Here is a 15,109-nt window from a genome sequence, read left to right on the forward strand (position 1 = left end):
GTGTTCACAAAGAGATGTGCCCAAGGTCATACACCTAGCATCATCAGGGGTGATCTAAGTTCTCCTAGTCCAGGGCTCTTTCCATGACACGATATTGCTTTCTCTTAATTCATCACCCTATATACTTGGTCTTCTTTTCCATCAATACTTAGCAAGCCATATAAATAAGATGCAGAAGAACATGAACTATTAGGAGATGGGTAGACCTAGAAGCTTAATGAAGTAGGCAAAGATGAATGGTATCATAAAATATCATGGAACATTCCACACAATTTTGACTTCCAAACAAAAAGGAACTACACGCAGGGTAAGGGCTCTTAAACAAGGCTCAAGTCCATCAGAAAAGACCACCACATGGGCAGTGATCAGTATTTTAGGAGTTATAACTGTTAACCTAACAGGTGACTACTATATCTCAATTACAGGTTATCAAAATGACATTGACTGCGCCCTGGGTAAAAATAAATTAAGTTCAAGTTTACACTTTTACCTCTAAAGTTAATCCAGCATCATTTTCAAAGAGTTGAGGGCCTTTAACTATAATGAAATACACTGACACTCAGAAAAAGATTATGTTGGCAGTATCTCCACTTCATAGATAAGGAAACAGAGGTTTAATAATTTGCCTCAGATTACCAAATATTCTTCACCAAATAAGGAATTATTCATGGTTACAGATCTGAATAGGTGTGGCAGAGTTGACCAAAAAAGATAGAAAGGACTGGCTCAAGGGACTGTCATTTTCTAGAAGTATATACAGCTCTTACAACCTTGATTACTGCCTTTCTTTATTGTGGTGCCTAGAAACATATAGAATCACAATATCCAGCACTGAAATAGAAACAGTAAATGTTCTCAAAGTAGTAAAATTAAAAAGTCTATATGGCTATCAAACTGATATAAATGTAGGAACTTATGCCCATTGTCAGAAACTTAAGACTGGTCCAAACCATCCTTAAATTTTTGAATCTTTTAAAATTCTTTTGAAATGACTTCTATTGAGTATATCTTTAAAATAAAACTATAAATTCTAAAGTTCAACATAAAAGTCTAGGAAACAATGAATCTATAGTTGATTAGTAAAAGATACTGTTAATCTGAGCCTTAGCTAAAAATGCAACTTAAAGTCAAGTAAAAAAAATACCAACAATAACAAAATAAACTAGTAACAGTAATTGCAACCCATTGTATTACTAAGTGTCCTGTACTGAATGAAAGTTGATAGCTGGCTTGGTATTCCTCAAAAATATTTTTTTTAAACCCTGTCAACTGGAGGGCACAACAACAAGAGTATTTTGGTTTCAAACTTTGTTTTATAAACAAAAGTAATACTGCTAATTAAGATAAACTATTCTAGCAAACAAACAAAAAATACATCCTGTGCTTGTACAACTGGAACACAGTAGTAGCTAGTTGTAATCATAATATACATTGCTCAAAATGTAAGTGTCAAGTAGTAAGTACAAAAGTTTCAAGTAGGTGCTTGCTAGATCAACATTCAGGGTGATCCAAAGACTAAAGGCATTTACTGCTGGACAAAGTAAAGGCTGAATGTAACCTCTTTCTCACTAAGGTATCAATACTTGAGGAAGAATATTTTATTGATCAACATTACCTGTTGCAAAAAACAATGAGCTGGACTTCTGTATTTAAAGAGTGAGGCCTGGGGAAAAGAGAGGCAGTTACCTGCTTTGACACCGATAGGAGTGGAAATAATATTCCCTGGTAACTTGAAAAAAAATCTTTCATTATAAATAGGTCAAATTTACCAATTATAATGGCCATGCAAGGGGCGGAGTTATAAACCTGAAAACATGTACAAAAAGTTCAGAGAAAGTGTATTTTCTTGAAGTCCAAACTCAGTCATTACCTAGATTTAGCTCAAATTGTTCCCAACATGAATCATTTGGAATAGAAAATATGAAACTGATTTTTAAATAAATATATATATAGTCTTGTAAAATGATGAGTAAAACAATCAACCACAGAGAGGCAATCCCTCAAGTATCTTGCAGACTCTAAAAACACATGGCCTCACTGCCTTTACCCTCATTTCTACAAAATATGATGAATGTTTTATATATATTCCCTCAGTCATCATTTGTCTTCAACATGAAGTTTTTGGAAATGTTGGGGAAAAAAACAAAAGGAGGATTTTTTTTTTCTCCCTAAGAGAAAGCTGAGAGACTAGTGGATTGATTACTCAACGGTGCCTCTCAGACATTTAGTTTCTGTTATTAAGTCCCCTGGTATCAGTGAAACTTTTAAAATTGAGATCCAGGAAACTATCCAGAACTTGACAGCTCATGATAAATGAGAGGTTTTAAAAAGTGGAATCACCGGAGATTATAATTTTTAATGAAAGATTCATTGCTCTCAATTTCTGGAGATATCTTAAATCTTTGCCTCTTTACTATTTGGTAGTCCTTCTGGGCAAAAAGCTTTTTTTCCTTTGGTAAAGAAACATCAACTCTCACATACTTCATGGACTACAGTCTATTTAATTATTTGTGCAGCACTGAACTTGAAAGATTTAAAGCCCTTGCTTTTGACATTTTCTTGACAGCAATGTTTGAGGTCAAATTCACTCTTACCTATTACTACAGACACTCTAGAAGCCTCAGGAAACTTTCCAAAGTGAATATTAGAATACAAGTAATTTAGAAGACTTAACTCCCCCAAATTCTAATCTTACATCTATTTCTCAAGGATTTTGAATTCAAGAAATCCTACTTCCTCATTCTGAAGAAATGCGAACAATCCTACAACGCTCATTACTAAAAATAAGCTGAATTTGCAAAATAAAATATTCACCTAAAAGGCTAGTGTAGAAAATTGATTTGTTACTGTGAATGATACTTCTAAAGGTCTATTCCTAACATTGTCATTGGAACCAGTGAGGGACAGGCAGGAGGCTGGAAGGGCTCAAAAAATATGAGGCAAAGTTCCTTATTTTAAAAATTGGAGGGAAATATAAGAAAAAAAATGTTAGAGAACACAGGGTATGAGTAAGTCCCAAAAGCTCATTTTGATCTACTATTTCAGGTATTCCAGCTAAAGATTTTTGGCTTTTATGGCTATAACTTACAAAATACAGCTGCAAAAGTCAATCCAAAAGCTATAGGTAACTCAATACGTTGTTACTGCAAAGAAGTCCGATTTGAAGGAGCTCTACCTTCAGATTTTGGCTAGTAAGGAGGATTTCAAGATCATTACAACCTCATCTGGTTCCTGTCGGGAAAGTCTAATATTGAGCTATGAAATGCAACTTATTAAGCACAGGTAACAGCATTGAAAATCACTTTAAAAAATACTTGGTCATCATATACAAAAATTAAATCAAAATGGATTAAAGACTTGACTGTAATACCTGAAACCATAAAACTCTTAGAAGAAAATATAGGCAGTACACATTGACATGGGTCTTAGCAGCAGTTTTTTGAATACCACGTCTATTCAGGCAAGAGAAACAAAAGAAAAAAACCAAATGGGACTACATCAGACTAAAAAGCTTCTGCAAGGCAAAGCAAACTATGAACAAAATGAAAAGACAACTCGCCAATCAGGAGAAAATATTTGCAAATCATATCTCCAATGACAGATTAATTTCCAAAACATATAAAGAATTCATACAACTCAACAACAACAACAAAACAACCTGATCAAAAAATTGGCAGAGTGGCCCAGGGGCGCCCTGGTTAAGTTCACACTTTCTGCTTTGGTAGCTGAGGTTCGCCAGTTCGGATCCCACGTGTGGACCTACGCACCACTTGTCAAGCCATGCTGTAGCAGGTATCCTACATATAAAATAGAGGAAGATGGGCATGGATGTTAGCTCAGGGCCAGTCTTCCTCAGCAAAAAGTGGAGGATTCATAGCAGATGTTAGCTCAGGGCTAATCTTCCTCAAAAAACAAAAAAGGCAGAGGATTAGAACAGATGTTTTCCCAAAGAAGATATACAGATGGCCAACAGGCACATGAAAGATGTTCAATGTCACTAATTATTAGGGAAATGCAAATCAAAACTACAATGAGAAATCACCTTACACCTGTCAGAATTGCTATAATTATTACCAAGACAAAAAATAACAAATGTTGGAGAGGACGTGGAGCAAAGGGAACCCTCATATACTGCTGGTGGGAATGCAAACTGGTGCAGCCACTATGGAAAACAGTATGGAGATTTCTTAAAAAATTAAAAATAGAAATACCATAGGATAAAGCTATCCCACTATTGGGTATTTATCCAAAGAACTTGAAATCAACAATTCAAAGAGATTTATGCACCCCTATGTTTATTGCAGCATTATTCACAATAGTCAGGATGTGGAAGCAATTCAAGTGCCCATCTACGGATGACTGGATAAGGAAGATGTGGTATATATATACAATGGATTAGTACTCAGCCACAAAAAAAGACAAAATGGTCCCATTTGCAACAACATGGATGGAAGGGTATTATGTTAAGTGAAATAAGCCAGACAGAGAAAGAAACACCACATGATTTCATTCATATGTGGAAGATAAACAAACACATGGACAAAGAGAACAAGTGGTTAACAGAGGGGAAGAGGGTTAGGGGTGGGTGAAAGGGCTATAAAGGGGCACATATCGATGGTGACAGGTAAAAATTAGACTGTTGGTGGTGAGCACAATGCAGTCTATACAGAAACTGATATATAATAATGTACATCTTAAATTACACAATGTTATAAACCATTAAAACTTCAATAAAATAATTGGTCAAAAAAAGTGAAGGCAAAAAAAAAATACTTGGTCATAACCTGCCATTTTATAAATCTGATAATGGTTTTAAAGTGTAAGTCCATGAAAAGAGATGTTTATCAACCTCAGAAACTTGTTTTTGTAAAAAAAAAAAAAAAAAATCTACTTTTGTGAAACTAGTTTTTTCAAATGAATCATCCCTTAGATCTAAAGTTTGGTATTACATATTGTACTGGATTGAATAGTGTCTCCTAAAATTCATGGCATTACCTCAGAATGTGACCTTATTTGAAAACAGGGTCTTAATTTGTAATCAAATTAAGATGAGGTCATACAGGATTAGGGCAGGTTCCAAATCCAGAGTTTAGTGTCTTTATAAAAGAAAAGTGGACACCGAGACACAGAGGAGACACACAGGGAGATAAAGCCATGTGATGATGGGAGTAGAGGTTGGACTAAAGCAGCTGCAAGCCTAGGAACACCAAGGATTGCTGGCAACTACTTACTAGAAGCTAGGAGAGAGACATAAAATAGATTTTCCCTCAGAGCCTCACCCTGCTGATGCCCTGATTTTGGACTTTTGGCTTCAAGAACAAGAGAATACATTTCTATTGTTTTCAGTCACTCATTTTGTGGTATTTTGTTATGGTAGCCCTAGGAAACTAACACACATACTGTTCCAGTGGAATTTCCATCCTAAATTTTAGGAGGCATCTTATCCTCATAACAGAGTGGATAGATAGCGCACCTTTGCAGAATCAGTCAGCTCTTTAAAGATAACAGAAATCAAACTAGCAACCTGAACAACATTTGATATACGTAATGGCATGCAACAAAGATGTCTTCTACAATGGCATGACTTTGGAAAACTACAATGTTAGACCTAGAAACAATGTTACCAAGCAAATCTGAAGCAAGAAGACATGAATGTTCTTGTCACATGAGATTCTCTCAACAGAAATTTCTTGTTAAAACTCTATGAAGATTCACAATGAACACCAAGCACAAATTAAAAATGCAGTGGGCTCTACTGCTTTCTATCATAGCTGAACCATTGTTAAAGCAATTATCAAATTACAGAATATTACAGTCTGATAGAATGTCTTTTCATTTAAGAAAGGGTGGATTAAAAAGGTCACTTGCTCAGGTTAGCCAGTTTCTTGTCATGTGTACATACTTGCTGCATTTCTGCCCTTCTCCCCACATTAAAGAACATTAAACCCTAACCTGCAGATTGGCATCATGCCAGGTCTGGGTCCCGAGGTTTACAAGAAACCATAAGAAACTAGCTTAGCAGCTCAGCATCAAGTTAGTCTTACTGCTGCTCCCATTCTGATTGTTGACTTTCACTTTAGCAATACTTTCATCTGATTCTTAATAATCAAATTCTGTTAATCTCTCAGCCCCTCCACTTAATCTAAATCACTTAAACCTAAATCTCTGTCTTGTTTCTCTATCAGGTAACTCCAAATACTTTCAAAAGTGAAGGTCTGTGCCTGAATCTTATTTCCCAGGTCTCAGTCTTACACCCTTCTATCAGTTTCTACTGTTTGCTGAGGTCACCAGATAGCTCACACCTCAGCTTACAGTACAGGATCTTTGAGGTCAAGCAGATCTCCCTGATACTGATTCTCCATCTAGACTTCTACCAATTACTGCCTTTTGCCAAAATACCCTGTCCCTGTGCTGCCTACATCCCAGGTTGTGACACCCACCGTTAAACCTCTCACAAACTGTCTGCACACCTGGGCTCTTTTCTATTGCCTGTTGTAGGAATTTGCCCTGTTGTCAAGGGCCTGGATTCCAAATCCTTGTCAGGCATGTTCAGCCACTCTAATTTCATCACTGACACTACTCTTCTTGGTAATTTAGCTGTTCTTTTTCATTAAACAGATTACATTAGAATTTTTTTACACACAATTTTTGATGAAAACAAGCTTCTACGTGGAGAGAGGGGTAATGGCCAGTAAAGTAGTCAACATTTCCTGAGCATCTACTATTGTCTAACATTGTTTTAAGAATGCAGCATGTTTTAATTCATTTAATCCTCATAATAACCCTAGAGAAGTAGGCACTATTATCATACTTGCTTTACAGATGAAAAAACAGCAGAGAGAAGTTACTTGTCCAGGGTCACACACGAATATGTGAGGAGCTGAGATATAAATTCAAGCAGACTTGCTCCAGAACCTGTATTCTTAATCACTATCCCATGCATCTCTACCTTCCCCTACCCCCGTTGCCACTCCTACTTCCCAATGACCTTTTCAAATTTTGAGTAATTTCAAATTTATACCTGTTTAAGATCCTTTGGTAAATATTTCCAACTCCTCTCCTACCACTGCCCCAAATCTAAGTCCCTACTGCTAATGTGAACTCTTTGGCAAAACATATATTTTCATAGATTGGATTTTCTTACAATGAAGTTTACCTGAACATAAAAGCAGGAAGTACAGGGCTTGACACTCAGGAATTTGATTATTAAGTCAACAATAAATAAGTAAAATCCCCCGGTCATTCACCAGATATAATCTTCCACAAAGTGTAAACTAAACTATAATTGTGAGCTTTACAAAGAGATGGATGGGAGACTGCTGGATCCTAGACTATGTATGCCCCATTATTTCATCTATAACTGTGGTGGTCATTTATTGCCATATAGGCTTACTGATTCATTTAAAGAGTCTAGGCTCTGTTGTCATCAGTGCAATGAAGTTCATTCCAGTTCCTAGGAACCCTGTGTACAGCAGAGTGGAACCCTGCCCAGTCTTTTTGCGCCATGCTCTCACCTTCTGGTGCTACATCAGACAATGCTCCACTGCTATTCATAGGGTTTTCATGGCCAATTTTTTCAGAAGTAAGTGGCCAGGTCCTTCTTCCTAGTCTGTCTTAGTCTGGAAGCTCCGCTGAAACATCTCCACCACAGGTGGCCCTGCTGATACTTGGTAGCACAGCTTTCAGCATCACAGCAACATGTAGCCACCACAGAACAACAACTGACAGATGGGTGGTGTGGCTGGTTCCTTTACCATGAAAGGAACTCAGGCCACTGTGGTGAGAGTGCTGAATCTTAACCACTAGACCACGAAGGAGGGCTGGCTACATAGGCTCTGACCTGGTATAAAACAAAATTTAGCCTTGAAAAGTAGGCCTAATCAATATGAATAAGAATCTTGAAAATGTGTGCACACATTTTGATATTTTATGACAATTAAATCACATAAGAGAAAAGAGATTGAGATTCTTTTCCAACAAGAAGAGACAGTGAAGAGCCTGGAGATGATAGGAAGATAGAGAGACAACAACCCAAGTCTCTAATTCACAGCTGAAAACTGAAGTCTTAGTAAAAAGTAAGAAAATCTGAAAGAAGATCTAAAAAGTCTAATGTCAAGTTCAGGGAAAAACAGAAAGCATTAAACTAATTCATCATTTAATTTATGAAAGAAAATTAATCAAAAACAGAAATGCAAATTTTAAAAGGATGAATAATACCTTTGTAAGGAAAACAGAAACAAACATTTATAAATGCAAATAACAACTCTTCCAAGAAATAAAGTCTTCCCTAATATTACCTAATTAGAACCAAAAGAGAAATAGTATCTTTAGAACTTAAAGGTGTTAGAACTTAATAAGATATAAAATATTATTACATCTAGTCCTACCCCCTCATTTCTCCATATGAATAAACAAGTCCCAAGAGAGAATGTGACTTGCTGAAGTCCCTCAATTTATCTCTCTCAAGACTTTTGACATTATCCAGAGTAGCATATAATACACAGAATGCAGATCATGTGATCTGTCAATATAAGATTTAAAATACAAATTGCATTTAAAAAATTTCCTTTAACTACAGGTTTTGGCTATAAATTAATTTCAGAAGCTACTGTACAATAAATGTTAACTTTTATGAAAAAGAAAAGTCATCTAATGCCTCAAGCTCCAATTTCTTGGTTTTAAGGGGTTTGTAGGTATGTACTCAGGGTTAACACAAAAAACAGACTTTTTTGTCTGTTTTCATAAGAATTTAGAGCCATTTATACTATTCTTTAATAATGAAAATGCTTCTAAGCTTTCATGGTAATTCACTAGAGAGAGCAAACTTTATGACTCAGCTTTTTGTGTCCACTCACACATGCCTGAAGGGTTCACTTAAACTGCTTGCTATATTTTAAATTCAGGCTTGGAGTAGAATCCTTGTTTTTTGGAGGCTCAGAAAGACTAGCTCAGTTCTATAGTGCCTATTTAGCTGGACTTAAAGCCCACATCAAGTACTTTGTCAGAGAAAAAGCAGTCTTTATGGAGCTTAGTAATTTAAGTAGCTCTCTAGGGTTTGGTAAATATTTTATGTCTACTTTTGATCTTTACTGTCAAGGAAGGTAGAGTTATAAAGTGTTGGAAAGTATTATTTTAAACATCTAAAAGATAGTATGGATACCAATCCTCGGGGTTCATGGTTACAACTGAGAAGCACAAAGCTATGAACCATAATTTCCCAAAAACATCGTTTTCTTAGTGGCTCCCCTGGAGTCTCATCTTAAAAAAATACCTAGGAGTTAGCCTGGGGGGTTGTAAAATTCAGGCTCTGAAAATAGGATGGCTCCAGGCTCAAGTCTATCGCCCAGAGACTTAGAGGAAAATGATGATTCTCCCAAACAAAAGCCATTTCCCAGATTGATGCTTTGCTCACCTTATTTCTCACACACTTGGACTGTTTTCCCCTCTCATCTCCATTCATCCAAATCTTAATCCACACTCTGAGGTTTGATTCAAAAGCCAACTACTTCCATGATGGCTTCTCCAATCTCCTCCATCAGAATTAGCCTTTTTTTCCCTTAGTGTTTCCAAAGCACTTTGTCATAGTCTGTGTTGCTTTTAAATCGAGTATGTCTGTCTGTCCCAGTAACTGGGTCGACATCTTTTTCCTTTCTTCATTGTTCACTTACAGTTACTCAAGAAGGGTTTATTAAATTCAGTGAGGTGAGTAGGGCTATTGACTCATAATATCCCATTCTCTACTTGTCTTTGAATAAACTAGGGCAAAGATCTAGAGCAACCCTTGAAAACTGGGCTAATTGTGGTTTGATCAGAATGGCCAGGTATCCAAGTTGGTTGAGGTAATGAATATTGTGACCTGCATATGAAATGTCTTAAGCCTACTGACAAGTAATCACAAAGAAGTGTGAAGGTATAAAAAGAGAAATTTTTAAAAATCTATACTGCTGTGTTTTGAGACCAGGTACAAATAATGCTACAAAAATGTCATCTTCACCAAAAAAACTACTAATCCGATCAATTAGCAAACACTAATTCAGCTGTTAGATAAAGGGTATTAGAAATATAAGGCACAGGTCTAGGTCCTGCCCTTAAGGACTTCCCAGTTTAATCATAGAGAGGACTAAAACATGACCACAGGGAAAGACAACCAACAGTAAAAGAAAAAATTTATAGCAGTCACTTGATATTAACTGATCATGCCCAAATGGAGTTTTTTTTCCTAATCATTATCAAAGTAGAAGCTTTAATAAAAGCTGTCAGCCCCCAAATAAGCAGTATTTTCAAATTATTTTAAATATAAATATCTAAAAACTGAATGCGACATATCCCATAAGAGGGTTTGATATTTCATAAGATAACTTGAGTTTGAGGCTGTTTTTCTTTATACCAGTTTCTTGGTGTGGCTTTCAAAATTCAAAACAGGCTTCTAAGTGGATATTTTTCATACCTGAAAGATGTATTGAAATCATTTAATTTATTCTTGTCTCTTTGTGGACAGGAAGTGAGTAAACCTGCAAAAGTTCATCACCATTATTAAAGCACTTTTTCTTCTTTGTTCTTTTTTAACTGTCACGGCTTTTATGCCCAGCAGTCACTGACAGTCAAATGTATTCTGAAGCTTGGTCAAAGCTTGTTTTTTTTAGGGTAACACTCAAAACAAAGCAAATATTGGCTTAGTTATGACACTTGTTGTTCTAATACATTAATAGCCCATTGTTCACTGTGGTTGTCTCAACAAGATAATACATTGAAAAACAGCGTTTCCTGAATAGGAAGTGAATTCCCACTGTGTGTCACAGGACCCGAGCCAAAAGCTGGGCTCCAAAGGAGAAACAGCAGTCCCCTCTGGGATTGCATAACAGACCAGAGTAATGACTAGACTTTCTTCTCTCTCTCTTGTTCAAAATGGCTTTCTGCTTCAGCTCAAAGTACAATCTATTTGACTGATTCTGCTAGAATAGGACTGTTTTTCTAAAATAGTTTCAAATGTTTCAGATAAAGTTTGTACAACATCCTGTAGACAGCAGTATCCTGTATATTTCTAACTACAGAGAATTTCCCTAGTCGTAAATGCCACAATAGATGGGGTAACCTGACAAAAAAGATATCAGAATACGTCTCCAAGACATCGTGTGACCATTTTCAGGGTTAGTTTCATACAAGCAATTGTTTAAGTTATATGAACTACAATAATTGCACAGGGTTTTTTTTTTTCTAGATGAGGAAGACTGCCCTGAGCAGTGCCAATCTTCCTCTATTTTGTATGTGGGATGTGACCACAGCATGGCTTGATGAGTGGTGTGTAGGTCTGCACCCAAGATCCGAACCCAAGAACCCCAGGCCACTGAAGCAGAGCACATGAACTTAACCACTATGCCACCAGGCCGGCCCCAGAAACAGGTTTATATATCTCAGATACATTTTAGCAGGGAAAAATGGAGGCTCAATTAGTTCAAGCATCACAACTTTGTTTATTTCATTTATAATTTGATTAGTGAGAAACTGATGTCACTAGCAGATGCACATACAGAAGAGTAAGCCTTCACAGTAACTGACACTACCCTAATGAGACCTTAAGACCCCCTTTTTAAATACTGAAAATATACTTTGTTTTCCTCTACTTTCAAAGACTCTATTTGAAGACTTTCTCTGCTCAGCTCCACTTACCAGTGGATATCTGAAAATATCAACAATGGAAGAAATAGGAACAGGTGTCATTTTAGTAGATTCCAGCAATACTGTCTCTGTCATCTGGGTATTCCCACCATTTAATGCAGTACTTGGCTCCTAGAAGGCCTTCAATACATTTTGCTAAACTGAACCATACGTCAAACAACTGATATGAAAATTAACATGGAATACCAGTAGTATAATTATGTAGCATTACTTGGATAATAAATAATAACTCAGGTTTTAGAGAAGTATACATACTCAAGGTAAGCCAAGCCTTCTGCCAAGAAGCTAGGGTAACCAGCACACAATCACACACAGACTCTCCTACCTCCAGGCCAAGAAAACGTCTTTTTATCTTTCTGTTGTAATTACACAAATCAAACGATGAAGTTCTTGTACCATCTTGCTTTCAGGACAGCTGTCACTTGACAGAATTACACGAATAAAATTGTGAAACAGGCAATGCTAAACATCCTATGTGTGATACAGCAAAAATTCCTCCTTCTGTTACTTTATAACTTTGCTGTGTAACTTGATAACTTTGCTGGCAGGATGACAATGTACAATTCACCTCTAAGGCTGCTTCCTCAGCATCAAATCAGAAAACTTTAGCTATGTCAAGCAATATCAATTGTAGCATTCAATGAAACAAGGAGATGGATTAGAAGACTAGAATGTGAAAACAATTTAAACAAGAGGGCTGAAGCCAAGTTTCAAAGCCCTTAGGATTAGCTTTAAATGGTTGGATTCATTGAAAATTACAAGGATCCATTTTAGAAACAAACATCACCTTACTTAGAATCTTTTCCTCAAGTATTCAAGCTTGATAAAAGGATGTCCCTTCACTTCTGGAATAGGTTTTATACTTTTGAAATTGATTTTTTAGAAAAAGAGAGTTTATGTAAAATATAGTATAATATTAAACTTCTCTTTTTTACATTCTTAGATTTTCAAATAGCTTAGGCCATAAGGCAGGTCAAATAAATTACAGACCACACAACATACACAAAAGATGTGCTTAATTTAAATAACAGAAACTTCATCTAATTTGGGGTATATAGCTTAAATCAACATTCCAACAAAAATACTATGTAAATATTATAGTTGGAAGGGACCTTAAAACTCATCTATTCCAAATTCTCATTTTATAGATGGTAAAACTGAGGATCAAGGAAGTTAGGTGACCTGCCCACGATCTCACACTCAAGTTACCAGATTTTGAACCCAATGTTACTTCATTAATCTACTGAAAAATGATTTCCAGGGCAGTTCTTACCCACTCATGAATGGCTGGGACAGTAGGACCCACCTTTGGTGTTCTAGCCAGAGAAGTTGGTGAGGGGTTTCTCCATTTTCACACAACAATATCACCTCTTTCCTATAGCACCTGGGTTCTTGGTTCTGTCCCAAAATGGAGGTAAGAGAAAAGACTGATAGCATAAGTATATCTGATGGGGAGAAATGGAAAAACTTAGAAATAATACAAATATCTATCAAAAGATAAATGATTAAATGAATTATAGTACACTCATCCACATACTGAAGTACCATACAGTCATTAAAAAGAATGAGGTAGATATATAATGGTATGAGTAATATAATCTAATTTGGATTTAGTAAAAAGATATCCACTCACTTTCATAGAGATTTTCTGGAAAAATAGAGAAGAAACTCCCCCCTGGGGAACAGGATTCAGGGATTAGGGTGGGAAAGAGACATTTTGTCATATGCTCTTTGTATTGTTTTGTCCTTTTACCATGTGCATTTTTTAAGTTATAAAATTAATACTTTTTAGAAGTATATTAAAGCAGAGAAGGGAACTTCTGTAGAGCCCCGGGAAGACTCTGGTGAGGAAGATAAAGATGAGGTCTATCAATGGTAATTTGATCCTCTACATCTAACCTACTTGACACATTATCTAGTGGTCTAGAAAAGACTTCCCAACCCTTTTCACGTCACGGTAGGTGGATTAATTTTCACTAATGCAGTATGGATAAATAAGATAAAACTTGTACAGCATACTAGTGTAAACAAGAGGGGATTTGGGGGCAGCTATATAGGGCTTGGCGAGAAAAATTCACTCTGTTTTCTTTGCAGTACATAATTATTACAAGAAAAAAAGTATTAAGAATATTAACTATTGACTATCTATAAAAGTTCCATAAACTATTTAGAAAATCTTCTAATTTCAATATTTAACAGCAAACTGGTTGGCAAAGCTTTGCTCTCGACCAACTATAAAAGTCTGAGTGACTATATTCTCCTAGAGTTTAAAGGGATAGTAGAAATCATCTAGCTCAGTGGATTGAAACCAACATTTTTTTTAAACGAAATAGAACAGAAAACAGCAGTGTTTTCTGTGCTTTAAGAAAAACTTATTTCAGAGATTAAGTGGTGTGTAGGTAGTGTGTGTATTGGGTCATGATGCAAAATATATTGAAAAAACGTTTGAAAGTCACTTACCCAAGAGTACGCAAGTAAAAACTGTACACTGAGTACAGCAATGTTTAATGAAATGTCCACACAATACTTGTGGCAAGACATTCACCTAGTTTCAACTTGAAAATATATTTTCTTGTCGAGGAGATGATTTATACAGCTAATTCTACTGCTCAGGTATTAAAAAGAAAATTTCCAAAATTTCTGATATACACTATTTAAAGCAAAACTTTAGTCTTCCTGTCATTTATAGGAATGATTCTACATTAACATCTAAACATTGTTTCTCAATTCCAATACATTCCCTTTAGCATTTCTGGAATAGGCATGTGTTTTTATAAAGAGAATTAGGGTAGTCTAAGCTGGAAAAGATCTTAAGAGAACTAACCCAAATTCCTAGTTTTACAGGTGAAGAAACTCATGTCCAAAGAAATAGCCTCTTGATTCCCAGGCTAGTGCTTTTTTCTATGATATCATGCTTTTACTTTATTCTTACATGCTTGGATATTAGAAAATAGCTAAACACAATTACTATCAAGTTACAAAGAGGAAGCTGAAGCAAGGAAATGCTAGGAAGTCAAGTCCAAAAAGGATGACACAATGTTACTCCTGCAAGCTTTACAGAAATCTGCTGCTTTCAACATTCAGCTTTGATTTCAACTGAGGCAAGTGGTTCAACTTGCTTGTACTGAATGAGTGTGTCTACCCGACAAGGGTACACAATGAACACACACACAGAGGAAGACAACAGTCAGTATAGACATCACAAAGCACAGCCTCTCTCTCAGCATGCCCACTTTGGTCAGTGCATAATTAAACACTTCACAGGCATTTAAACCTCAGCTACCAAAAGAACCCCAATATGTGAGGGGGAAAAAAGTCAGACCCCATTTGCAAAGAAAAATTGCTGAACATGGACCTCACTGAATAACAATAATTCTCCTCTAGTTCAACTTACTGTTCACGTCACAAACTCTAGAAAGAACACAGAGGCACA

The 15,109-nt window shown here is 36.2% G+C and overlaps 1 protein-coding gene across 50 annotated transcripts in view; it reads right to left on the reverse strand.

Annotated features, from left to right (window-relative positions):
• The window catches only part of ADD3 (adducin 3), a 186,070-nt gene that overhangs the window by 49,096 nt on the left and 121,865 nt on the right, over window positions 1–15,109 (reverse strand). For 11 of the 50 annotated variants that reach the window (XM_070221031.1, XM_070221191.1, XM_070221022.1 and 8 more), the window contains one exon: window positions 12,983–13,074. The exons of 37 other annotated variants lie outside the window; for them this stretch is intronic. The gene's annotated coding sequence lies outside the window, so the exon portion shown is untranslated. Of the gene's footprint in view, window positions 1–12,001; window positions 12,183–12,982; window positions 13,075–15,109 lie in introns of those variants that run through there. 2 more of the 50 variants (XM_070221054.1, XM_070221192.1) reach the window with 2 other exon arrangements.

Source organism: Equus caballus, chromosome 1 (genome assembly GCF_041296265.1).
Source record: "Equus caballus isolate H_3958 breed thoroughbred chromosome 1, TB-T2T, whole genome shotgun sequence".
NCBI lineage: Eukaryota > Metazoa > Chordata > Mammalia > Perissodactyla > Equidae > Equus > Equus caballus.